Source organism: Balaenoptera musculus, chromosome 14 (genome assembly GCF_009873245.2).
Source record: "Balaenoptera musculus isolate JJ_BM4_2016_0621 chromosome 14, mBalMus1.pri.v3, whole genome shotgun sequence".
Lineage (NCBI taxonomy): Eukaryota > Metazoa > Chordata > Mammalia > Artiodactyla > Balaenopteridae > Balaenoptera > Balaenoptera musculus.
In genome coordinates this window covers 34,573,171-34,585,281 of record NC_045798.1, presented here as the reverse complement: position 1 = coordinate 34,585,281, position 12,111 = coordinate 34,573,171, and positions in this window count along the sequence as shown.

Here is a 12,111-nt window from a genome sequence, read left to right as displayed (position 1 = left end):
GCAACATGCTCTAGAATATTTCTGTAACTCTCTCATACTATTCTGTCTGTCTTGCCTGCCCTCTCTCTGATTTTGCTGGCTAGTATTTATTTCTCCTTCAAGGCTTGCTTCAGTGGTCCTCATGCCTGAATCATTAGGTTGGATTAAGTCGTGCCCACGCTCACTGAACCTACTACTATCTTAGTTTTTATGACATTATATTAAGTTTTTCAGGTTATCTGGGTTGTATTTTTGAGACTGTAGCTATCCCTATAGGGATCCCCAATACCTAGCATAGTAACTGCCTCTCAATAGAATATCAATATATATCTGTGGGACTGAATTAACCTGAATGGCTTTGAGAATATTTTGTGATGTCTGTAATATATCTTAATATTAGGTAGTAGAAGGCCGTGTGTGATGTAATATAACCTGTAGCCAAATTTTAGAACCCATCACTTACAGGTTTAATAAATGGAAAGTGTTCTTTTTCATGCTAAACAGATGCCAAAAATAAACTGAGGAAAGACATATGAAGACGTCATGTCTAGTTTTTCCTTTTAAGAGCCAATCCAGTGAAAGGAAATGGTCTTGTTATCCTCAAACGGTTTTCAATGAACATTTTTGCTTTATGTTTTATTTGATTTTTTTTATTAAAGATATAAATGCTGGAATACAATTGATTTAGCTTCTGTCCCAACTCTACTTTTATACCCTATCATTCTTGTTTACACGTTAATCTATATACACTGTGTCCCCTTCCTGTCACCTCCCAAACACCCCCATTTACTCTTTCATCCATTGCAATACAGTGTGAGCCCTGTGCATTGCAATCTGGCTTTGTTCTGGTAAACGTGGTGTAATTTTCCCAACAAGAAGCCCCTTTGTAGTTCCTATTTCCTTGATCTCCTAATTAGAATTTTATGCAGTGGATATGTGATTTTTCAAAATTTCCACTAGAAATGTCCATTATTTTACTGTCTTCTGGTTTCCCTTCTAGTTCTCTGCTCCCAAACTTTCCTACTACCTCTCCTAAGCTGTAATTATTGTGCCCCCAAGATGGTAGCTGAGACCACTGGTGAGAGTGAGGTCTCTGAAGAGAAAGGGCCCTTGGTCAGGACCCTGGGGAGTCTCTGCAATATCCACTGGTGAAAGAGGAAGAGGCCAACGTTAGAGGTGGGAAGAGACTCAGAACAGCAGTGCCATGAAAAGACAGGTTCCATGGAAACCAAAGAATGACAGCATTTTAGGAGATAGGATTTGATGCTGAATTTTAAACTAGCACTTCTATACATGTAACATCTCCACCTGCAAGAAATGTACAGACATCACCAATTCAGTAGGTACAAACCAAACAGTCCACCTTCCATCCAGCGTTAGCTCTTTCCCACACAGTATTCCCTGATGATCCCCTCCACCATATACCCAGACCCTGAAGCCAGACATTTAGAAGTCATTCTGATACTCTTTCTCCTCCCTTATCTACTCTAATTAGTCACCAAGTTTTATCAAATTCCTAAAACAATAAGCTATTTCACTCTACTGTTTAAAATTATTCCGTACATCCTCCTTGTCTTCAAGAAAAAACCTGAAAGCTTATGTATAACAACCAAAGCCCTTCACAATCTGATTCTTTCTTCATTAAATTATCAAACTAATTTATTTGAGTGGATTGGCTTTTCACATACTGGATTGAAAACTTTATTTAAAAAATTTTTAACGGTTTAGAAATTGAAACTTATAGTTAAAAATAAAAATAAATGAAACCAAGAACAATAAATGCAAAAAAGAACATATGTTCACCCATATATTCTAGAGACTGCTACTATATACAGTAATGACCCTGGGCAAACTATATATCATCATATAGTAAAAGGGAGAGAAAGAATCAGAATATCTTGATAACAAAAAAATTAATATATTATTGTATACATTTTGAGAAAAGACCTACTACAGATTTTTTTGTTCAGAAGTATTGTATTTAAGAGTTCCCTTTAAAACAATCCCAATCCCTAAAATACTTAGGAAGAAATTTAACCAAGGAGGTGAAACACCTGTACACTGAAAACTATAAGACACTGATGAAGGAAACTGAAGACACAAATAAATGGAAAGAGTTTCTGTGCTCATAGTTTGGAAGAATTAATATTGTTAAAATGTCCACACTACCCAAAGCTCTCTACAGATTTAATGTAATCCCTATCAAAATTCCAATAGCATTTTTCCCAGAAATAGATAAAACAATCCTAAAATTTGTACGGAAACACAAAAAACCCTGAATAGCTAAAGCAATCTTGAGAAAGAAGAACAAAGCTGGAGACATCACACTGCCTGATTCCACACCATATTACAAAGCTATAGTAATCAAAATAGTATGGTACTGGCATAAAAACAGACACATAAACCAATGGAATAGAACCGAGACCCCAGAAATAAATCCAAGCATATATGGTCAGTTGATTTACAGCAAAGGAGCCAAGACTACTCACAGAGGAAAGGCTACTCTCATCAATAAATGGTGTTGGGAAAACTGGATATACACATGAAAAAGAATGAAACAGGACCATTATCTTATACCAAACACAAAAATCAACTCCAAATGGATTAAAGACTTGAATTTAGAACCTGAAACCATAAAACTTAGAGAGGAAAACACAGGAGGTAAACTCCTTGACATTGGTCTTGGGAATTATTTTTTGGATTTGACACTAAAAACAAAGGCAACAAAAGCACAGATAAAGAACTGGGACTACATCAGACTTGAAAGCTTCCACACAGCAAAGGGAACCATCAACAAAATGAAAAGACAACCTATGGAATGGGAGGAAATATTTGCAAACCACATATTGGATAAGGGATTAATATCCAAAATATACAAGGAACTCAATACAACTCAATAGAAAACAAAAAACTAAAACAAAACCCACAAATAATCCGATTTAAAAGTGTGCAAAGGACCTGTTAAGATGTCTATTACCGAAAAGACAAGAGATAACAAATGCTGGTGAGAATGTGGAGAAAAGTGATCCCTTTTACACGGTTGGTGGGAATGTAAACTGTTACAGTCACTAGGGAAGAGTATGGAGGTTCCTCAAGAAATTAAAAATAGAGAATAAAGAGGATTTCCCTGGTGGCTCAGCGGTTCAGAATCCGCCTGCCAATGCAGGGGATACGGTTTCGAGCCCTGGTCCGGGAAGATCCCACATGCTGCGGAGCAACTAAGCCCATGCGCCACAACTACTGAGCCTGCGCTCTAGAGCCCACGAGCCACAACTACTGAAGCCCGTGTACCTAGAGCCCATGCTCTGCAACAAGAGAAGCCACCGCGATGAGAATCCCACGCACCGCAACGAAGAGCAGCCCCCGCTCACCGCAACTAGAGAAAGCTTGCGCAAAGCAACGAAGACCCAATGCGGCCCAAAATAATAAATAATAAGTAATTAATTAATATTTAAAAAAAATAAAAAATAGAGAATAAAGAATAGATTGAAAGAGTCCACCAAGATGGTTATGTAGGAGGCTCTTGAAGCCCCCTCCTCCCATGGATGCATTGAATGTACAGCTACACATGGAGCAACTGCCTCCAAAGGAGCCAGAAACCAGCTGAGCAATTCGTGCACACTGGACGGATGAGAAAATATACCCATCAAAATGGTAGGAAAGACTGAGACACACACTTGCAATAAGCCCCACCCCTGGCACAGCACCACACAGTTGGGAGGGAACCCCTAACTCCCAGCATCTCCCTGAGGAGTGAAGGCTTTGGACCCCACATCTATCAATCCAACATTTAAAAAAATTTATTCTATTGAGGGACAGTTGATTGACAATGTTATGTTAATTTCTACTGTACAGCAAAGTGATTCAGTTACACATCTACATGTATTCTTTTTTTCATTTTTTAGCTTTCATTTTTATTTTATATTGGAGTAGAGTTGATCTACAATGTTGTGTTAGTGTCAGGTGTACAGCAAAGTGATTTAGTTATACATATACATATATCATCACTCCAGCATTTAAGACAACCACCGGGGAGGGAGGACTCGCAAAACACCTAGCTGTGAAGGCCAACATGCTTGTGTCTGGAGACCCGCAAGACTATAGCAAAGCAACAATTCCTGATAGGCACCTGGCCTATCGCCCTGAGGGCTCAGCGCAGAGGAAGCAGGCAAAATCACCCATTTCCAGTATTTCCCTGAAAGAGGTTTATCTGCGTACTTTAAAAGCTGCTGCCTGAGGGTCAGGCTTCTAACTTAGCAGGTACTAAGGGCTGGCTGTGATCCTCCCCTGAGGCCAGGGAAGCCAGTGGACACCTCTCCCACTTCCTCCCTCCAGCCTCCTCCAATAACACTACCCAGGTGCCAGAATCATCCTGGAAGGAGATTGTATACATGTCTGTTGCTCCAGCTTTTGTGGCTGCCACCCGAGGGAGTGGCCTGGATTTCCTGGCCCAGGTAGTCAATGGGGCTTGCATCCATGAGTCCCCTAGGACTCTAGCAAACAAAGAAACAGTTCTTAATGGGCCTAGGAGCACCCCGACACTGCAGCTCTACACGTAGGCCCAGCAGAGAGGGGGCAGGCAAAAATGCCCATCCCGGTTTCCTCCTGGAAGGGACTCCACCACCTGTTTTCCCAGCTGCTGCCTGAGGGTCCAGCTTCCAATCAGCCTGCATCTAGGTGCGGACTACAAGCCTCCCCTTCGCACAGCCCTGACTGCCAGGGGGCCACTGAGAACAAAGAAGGAGCCTCGGAAATCACGGAAGTCTGAGAGGCAGCTCTGAGGTTGGGCCAGACTGACTGCAGCACTGTTTGCAATAGCAGATGTACAGAAGTGACTTACGTGTCCATCCACAGACAAATGGATTTTTAAAAAGTGTGGTACAGATATACAGTGGAATATTATTCAGCCTTTAAAAAGGAAAGCCTGCCATTTGCAACAACATGGATGAAATTGTAGAGCCTTATACTAAGTGAAATAAGCTCAACAGAAGATGAAAAATACTGCATGATATCACTTCTGTGTGGAATCTTAAAAAAAAAACAGAGAAACAGTCAAACTCATAGAAACAGCGTAGAAAAGTGGTTGCCAGAGTCTGGGGGATGGGAGAAATCGAGAGAGGTTGGTAAAAAGGAATAAACTTTCAGCTATATGATGAATAAGATCTGAGGATCTAATGTAAAATGGGGTGACTACAGTTGATACCACCACTCTGTATAACTGAAATCTGCTAAGTGAGTAGAACTGAAACATTCTCACCAAAAAAAATAAATAAATAAAATGATAAATATGTGAGGTGATGGATGTGTTAATTAACTCAATGAAGGGGGGAGATCCTTTCACAACGTACACATGTATCAGATCATCACAATGTGTACTTTAAATATCTTACAATTTTATTTGCCAATTATACCTCAATAAAGCTGAAAACAATAGTTCTCCCTTAAGTATTTTAATTGAGCAAGACATTTTACCCTTTTGGGAAATCGCTTACAATTATGAAGTCTTCTAATATCTCCAGAGACATAAATGTTCTTGACAGACTACATTAAGTAAAATTGTTTAAAAACAAATAATAGGATTAGAATTTAACCTTTAATTTTACATGCAAAATATCCAGTCAACTGAAAGAATACATCATTACATCGTTAGTCTCAATAATTCTTTTTTGCATTACACTTAATTTGACTGCCTTTTTCAACTCCAGTTTATATTTAACTTTTTCATAATAAAGATAGATATGAACTTGATATGTCTAGAGGAAAAACGCCATTTTAAACATTATCCCTGTCAAAGAGAATCTAGATTAAAGAATAATTTGTAAAACTGAAATGACCTCAAATTAGCATAAACCAGCAAATAAATCAGCAATAAGCATACACACTTTTGCAGAATTCTATTTTGTTTTTATTGCTGTATTCAAAAGCAAAACAAAACAAACAAAAAAAAAGCAAAACAACTTCCTTTCTTAGTGAAAGAATGTGTAATTTAAGAAAAGTCAGCAATGAATTTCCAGTATTCGTGTGGATAGCTGAATAAATTACACACAAAAAATTCTGTAAATAAGCCATATTCTCTTGAGAATCACTTTCTGTCAGTTTTTGTAGATACAAATTTGTCATAAGATATAATTTATTGTATCCTCAGAAGCATAGTTCCCAGACAGGCATTATTAATATTGATATGTCCATTCTAAGACATTTTAAGATACACTTAAAAATATGGTGAGCATACATTCATGTCTGGGAAGCTTGAACAACTGAGGTAGATTTCCTAGGTTTGAAAATTCTGTTTCTAATATTCATTCTTTCAAAAAATATCAATCATAGTCTGTTTTTACTGTACTCAGCATCAGAATACTTGCAGGAAAAAAACAAGATATGCCTTCTGTCTTTAAGAATTCTCCACTCTAAAACAGCAATTAATGAAATAATATTGGTAAAATGCAGAGTTTGCTGCTTGGTGGAAAGCTGGCATTCAAGAACTGGTAGCTGAGGACATCCACAGGGATGATGATTATTATAATTTTATAACCATTAGTATTTAGAGTGATAACACCTCACATAGAAATTCACGTATCAGCAACCTCAATTCTAAAATACAGCCCTGACATAGGCTCTGTATAACAAATGGATATTACTAACGCTATATCCTAAAGCTCATTTGAGTGTTTCTCAGACTTCCATTCTTGATTGGCACAGGGAATGTGGTAGAAACATGCTAGCTATTCACCAAAATTTGGTTTCCACTTCTTCCTAGGCTATGGTCACAAGACTGTGTCCTGGTGAAGTGAATGTTGCTAGAAATGACATATGCTACTTCCAAGCCTGGCCCATAGAAACCTCTCAAAATATCCTGCACTAACTCTCTCTGCATGGCTGGCTGGATATTGATGCTTGCAGTGTGCTTTGTATTGAATGGCCAAGACCCCAAAAGCTACCCCCCCGCACTCCCTGCTACCAACTGGACATTCCATGAGCAAGAAATAAATTTCTATGGCACTTAGCCACGGAGATTTTGGGGCTTTATCAGCTAGAGAGTTAGTGTTAATTCATCTAATACAATGAAGAAAGGAATGCAAGGGACGTCCCTGGTGGTCCAATGGCTAAGACTCCGTGCTCCCAATGCAGGAGGCCCAGGTTTGATCCCTGGTCAGGGAACTAGATCCTACATGTCACAACTAAAGATCCCGCGTGTCGCAGTGAAGATCCCGCGTGCCACAACTAAGATCCGGCACAGCCAAATAAATAAACAAACATTTAAAATAAGTAAATAACAGGTATTACTTTAAAAAAGAGAGAAAGGAATGCAAAAATTTGATGTGTCTACTGTGTACTAGACCTTGTATATAAATACAATGTTTTATTTATTCTCTAAACTAAACCAATGAATTAGCCAGTAGCAGTCCCATTTCATGACGGGGTGACTGAGGCTTGACTAAAAATAACTTTCCTTGGATCCACAGCCAGTTAGCAGCAGAGTCAGAATGTGAACCTGAGTTTATTGACTTCAGAGATGGTATTTTTATAACACATCTTCCTATAATCTTTGGTTGACTTCTAACTGGATGATAAGGGTTACATTCTATGACAGGTTTAAAGCAATAAATCAAAAGACAAAATTTTTGATATTTGAAACCACCGATAACAAACTCTAAAAAGCTAAAACAAAATTTCACAAAACACAGAAGCCCAGGGCCACTTGTGTGGGTAAACGGGCTTAATTAACTAACAGATACTGACATTATTTGTACACTTTGGTTCAAAAATGCAGTTAATATACCAAACAATTATCCTGAGTTAGAAAGGAAAAGGAAATGTGATTTGTATACAGTGTTTAAGATGGAAGAAAATGATGCAGTTATATTAAACAGCTTTGTTGAAATATAATTAATATACAATAAACTGCACGTTAAATTGCACGATTTGGTAAATTTTTACATATGTATGTCTGTGTACACTCATGTGTATGTGGAATGTATCAGTATGTGAGACCATCATGAAACCATCACCATAATCAAGATAATGAACATATGAGTCCTCTCCAAAATCTCCCTCCTACCAGTTATCAAACCCACTCTTTCTGTTCTAATAATAGATGATTTCTAAAATTTTGTAGAAATGGAAGCATATAGTATGTATTTTTCCTCCTCTGGCTTATTTCACTCACTATAGTGTATCTGAGAGTCATCTGTGCTGTTGTCTTTACTGTTAGCGCTAACTTACTCCTTTTTATTCCTGAGTAGTGTTCCATTGTGTGTACATACCACAATTTGGTTATCCATTCTCATCTTGATGTATAGTTTTCTCCACTTTTTGGCTATTACAAAATAATCTTTTATGAACACTTATGTGCAAGTCTTTGTTTGGACATATGCTTTGTATGAACATGTTCTCTGGATAAATATACGGGAGAGTGATCACTGATCATATGTTAAGTGTGTCTTTAATTTTCAAGAAACCATCATAGGGCTTCCCTGGTGGCGCAGTGGTTGAGAATCTGCCTGCTAATGCAGGGGACACGGGTTCGAGCCCTGGTCTGGGAGGATCCCACATGCCGCAGAGCAACTGGGCCCGTGAGCCACAACTACTGAGCCTGCGCATCTGGAGCCTGTGCTCCGCAACAAGAGAGGCCGCGATAGTGAGAGGCCTGTGCACCGCGATGAAGAGTGGCCCCCGCTCACTGCAATTAGAGAAAGCCCTCGCACAGAAACAAAGACCCAACACAGCCATAAATAAATAAATAAATAAATAAATAAATAAATAAATTTATTAAAAAAAAAAAAAAAAAGAAACCATCATACTGTTTCCAACATTTTTGGACCATTTTACATTTCTACCGTAAGTGTATGAGAATTCAAATTCCTCCACATCCTCACTAATACTTGGTATGGTCAATCTTTTTAGTTTTAGGCATTCTAATCCATGTGTAGAGTTATTCCCTTGTGATGTGGCTTTAATTTGCATTTATCTATAGATGTTGAACATATTTTTAATGTGCTTATTTGCCATTCAAATATCTTCTTTAGTAACATATCTTTAAATTTTTGCCTATTTTTAATTGGTTGTTTTTTTATTATTCAGTTTTGAGAGTTCTTTATATATTGTGGGCACTAGTCCTTTATATGTTACTTGCAAATATTTTCTCCTAAACTGTGGCTTGTCTTTTCATTCTAAACAGTGCCTTTGCAAGAGGAGAAGTCATTAATTTCTGTGAAATACAGTTTATTATTTTTTTCACTTATGGATCATGCACTTGATGTTAGATCTAAGAAATCTTTGCTTGGGCTTCCCTGGTGGCACAGTGGTTAAGAATCCGCCTGCCAGTGCAGGGGACACACTGGCTTCCCTGCCAATCCAGGAAGATCCCACATGCCGCGGAGCAACTAAGCCCGTGCGCCACAACTACTGAGCCTGCGCTCTAGAGCCCGCAAGCCACAACTACTGAGCCCATGTGCCACACCTACTGAAGCTGGAGCACCTAGAGCCCGTGCTCCACAGCAAGAGAAGCCACTGCAATGAGAAGCCCGTGCACTGCAAGGAAGAGTGGCCCCCATTCACTGCAACTAGAGAAAGCCTGCGAGCAGCAACGAAGACCTAACGCAGCCAATAAATAAATAAATAAATTTATATGAAAAAGAAATCTTTGCTTAAACGAAGGTCACATAGGTTTTCCCCCTTCGTTTTAGTCAAGAATTCTTACAGTTTTAGATTTTATACTGAGACCCATGATGCATTTTGAGTTAGTTTTTGTATATAGTATGAGGATCAAAGTGTATTTTTTGCATACACATATGCACTAGCTTCAGTGCCATTTGTTGAAAAAATAATCGATCCTCTCTCCACCACGTTACCCTTGCAACTTTTTCAAAAATGAATTGACCATATATGCGTGGGTCTATTTCTGGATTTTGTATTCTGTTATATTGATCTGTGTGTCTGTCTTTATGCCAATACCGCACTGCCTTGATTACCATGGCTTTACTATAAATCTTGAAGTTAGGTTGTATAAATCCTTCAACTTTGTTCATTTTTTAAAAAGCTATTTTGCTATTCTTGGTATTTTGCTCTTCCATATGAATTTTAGAGTCAGAGTATCAGCTTCTACAAAAGAGACTGTTGGGATTTCAATTAAGATCTCTTTGAATCTAAAGATCAACTTGGGTATAAATGACATCCTAACATGAACACCACATAGTTCTCCATTTACTTAGGTCTTTAGTTTCTCTCAGCAATGTTCTGTAGTTTTCAGCACACAAATTTTGATATCTATTTTTAAATTTATCTGAAGCATTTCATTTTTGATACTATTAAAATGGTACTCTTTTGATATCAATTTCTGATTGTTCGTTGAAAGTATATAGAAATACAGTTGATATCTGTATATTAATCTTCTATCCTGCAAACTTGCTAAACTCACTTATTAGTTTTAATAACTTTTTGTATATTCCAAAGGATTTTCTAAATAGGTAACGATGTCATCTGTGAATAAATACAGTTTTACTTCTCCTGTAATTTTGATTCCTTTTATTTCTTTTTCTTGTCTTGTGTCCTTGGCTAGAAACTCCAGTACAACATTAAATATATGTGGTGAGAGAGGACATTCCTCTTGCAGTCCTGAACTTAGCACAGAAATATTAATTCCTTCGTCATTGATTGTGATGTTGGTATAGTATTTTCATAGATGCTTTTTATAAGGTTAAGTAATATTCCTGCAATTTCTAGCTTGGTGAGAATTTTTATCAGTAATGGATGTTGTATTTTATCAGATGTTTTCTCTGAATCAACTGAGATGATCACATTTCCCACCTTTCTTAACTCAATTAATAGTGAATTACACTGATTTTGCAATGTTAAACCAAGCCTGCTTTCCAGTGAAAAACTTGATTTGGTCATGATTTATGATCCTATTGTAATATTGCTGGATTCAATTTGCTAAAATTTCATTAATTTTCAAAATTTTATATTCATGAAGTATATTAGTCTGCAATTTTCTTTGTATGTCTTTTCTGGTTATGATATCAGAGTAATACCAGCCTCATAAGGTGAGTTGAGTTTCAATTTTCTGAGATTTTTTGTGTAGAAATGATATTATTTCTTCTGTAAGTGTATGGCAAAACTTATCAGTATAGTCATTTAGACATAGATAAAAATTATTTATACATATATAAATTTCAAAGAAGAGAAATATTCAAACACAAAGAACTAATATGCACAGCCAGCTTATTTGGGATTTTATGTCTAATATAAGGCCTTAAAGCTTCATAGCTGGCAGATATGTGTTTTTATGTGTCAGGTTGTCCCAAAGTCATGTTTTTTCACAGAAATCTCTTGTCCTTTTCTGATTGTACAGGAGATGCATCTAGTATGCCAACTTATATCCTCTTGGCCATAACTTTGATTCCAGCCACAGCTCAGGTGGAGAGTTCCATGAAGAAGATGTGATACACTTTTCATTGACAGCATCTTGTATTAGCACGGACTGGGCATCTTTGCCCTCTACCCTAGTGGTTCTCCAAAGCTACCAGATACTCATGGGCACTTGTTCATCCTAACTTCATAGGCATCTTGGAAATACAGGGTTGCCCTGAGTCAACCCTTGATCAGTGAGGGTTGGGAACTCTTGCTTCCTGTTCTTTAGATGGATTATTCTGGGAAATAACATTCTTAGTCCTGGCAGAAGACCTTTTTGTACACCTTAATAATGAATCCAGAATGGACACTTATGTAAGTTTTTTTCCCCCTTCTTTTTTTTTTAGTCTCTGTAGTTCTTCACTCCCGCACATCGTGTTAACCCCCAAACAAATTACCTGCACTGAAGTACTTGTTTCAGTCTCTGCTTACTGGGGAACCCAAGCCAAGACAGATTGCTAATTCATTATTCTTGCCATCCAGTTAAGTGACAATGTGGTTGTGACAACCACAGGGCAATGGAGGAGTGCCCTTTATACCAATGGAAGAAAAGGTAACAAATTAGTCTTTTATTCATAGATAGTGTAGTGGCTTCTCTAAAAACTGCTACACCCGTCAGAGGAATCAGATGGGTGTTTCCCCTTTATGGCCTGATTTGAAATGGTACCAATTTTAATGCTCAGAATTAGACTCTTTTTATCCTACAATGTTCATAAGTCCTTT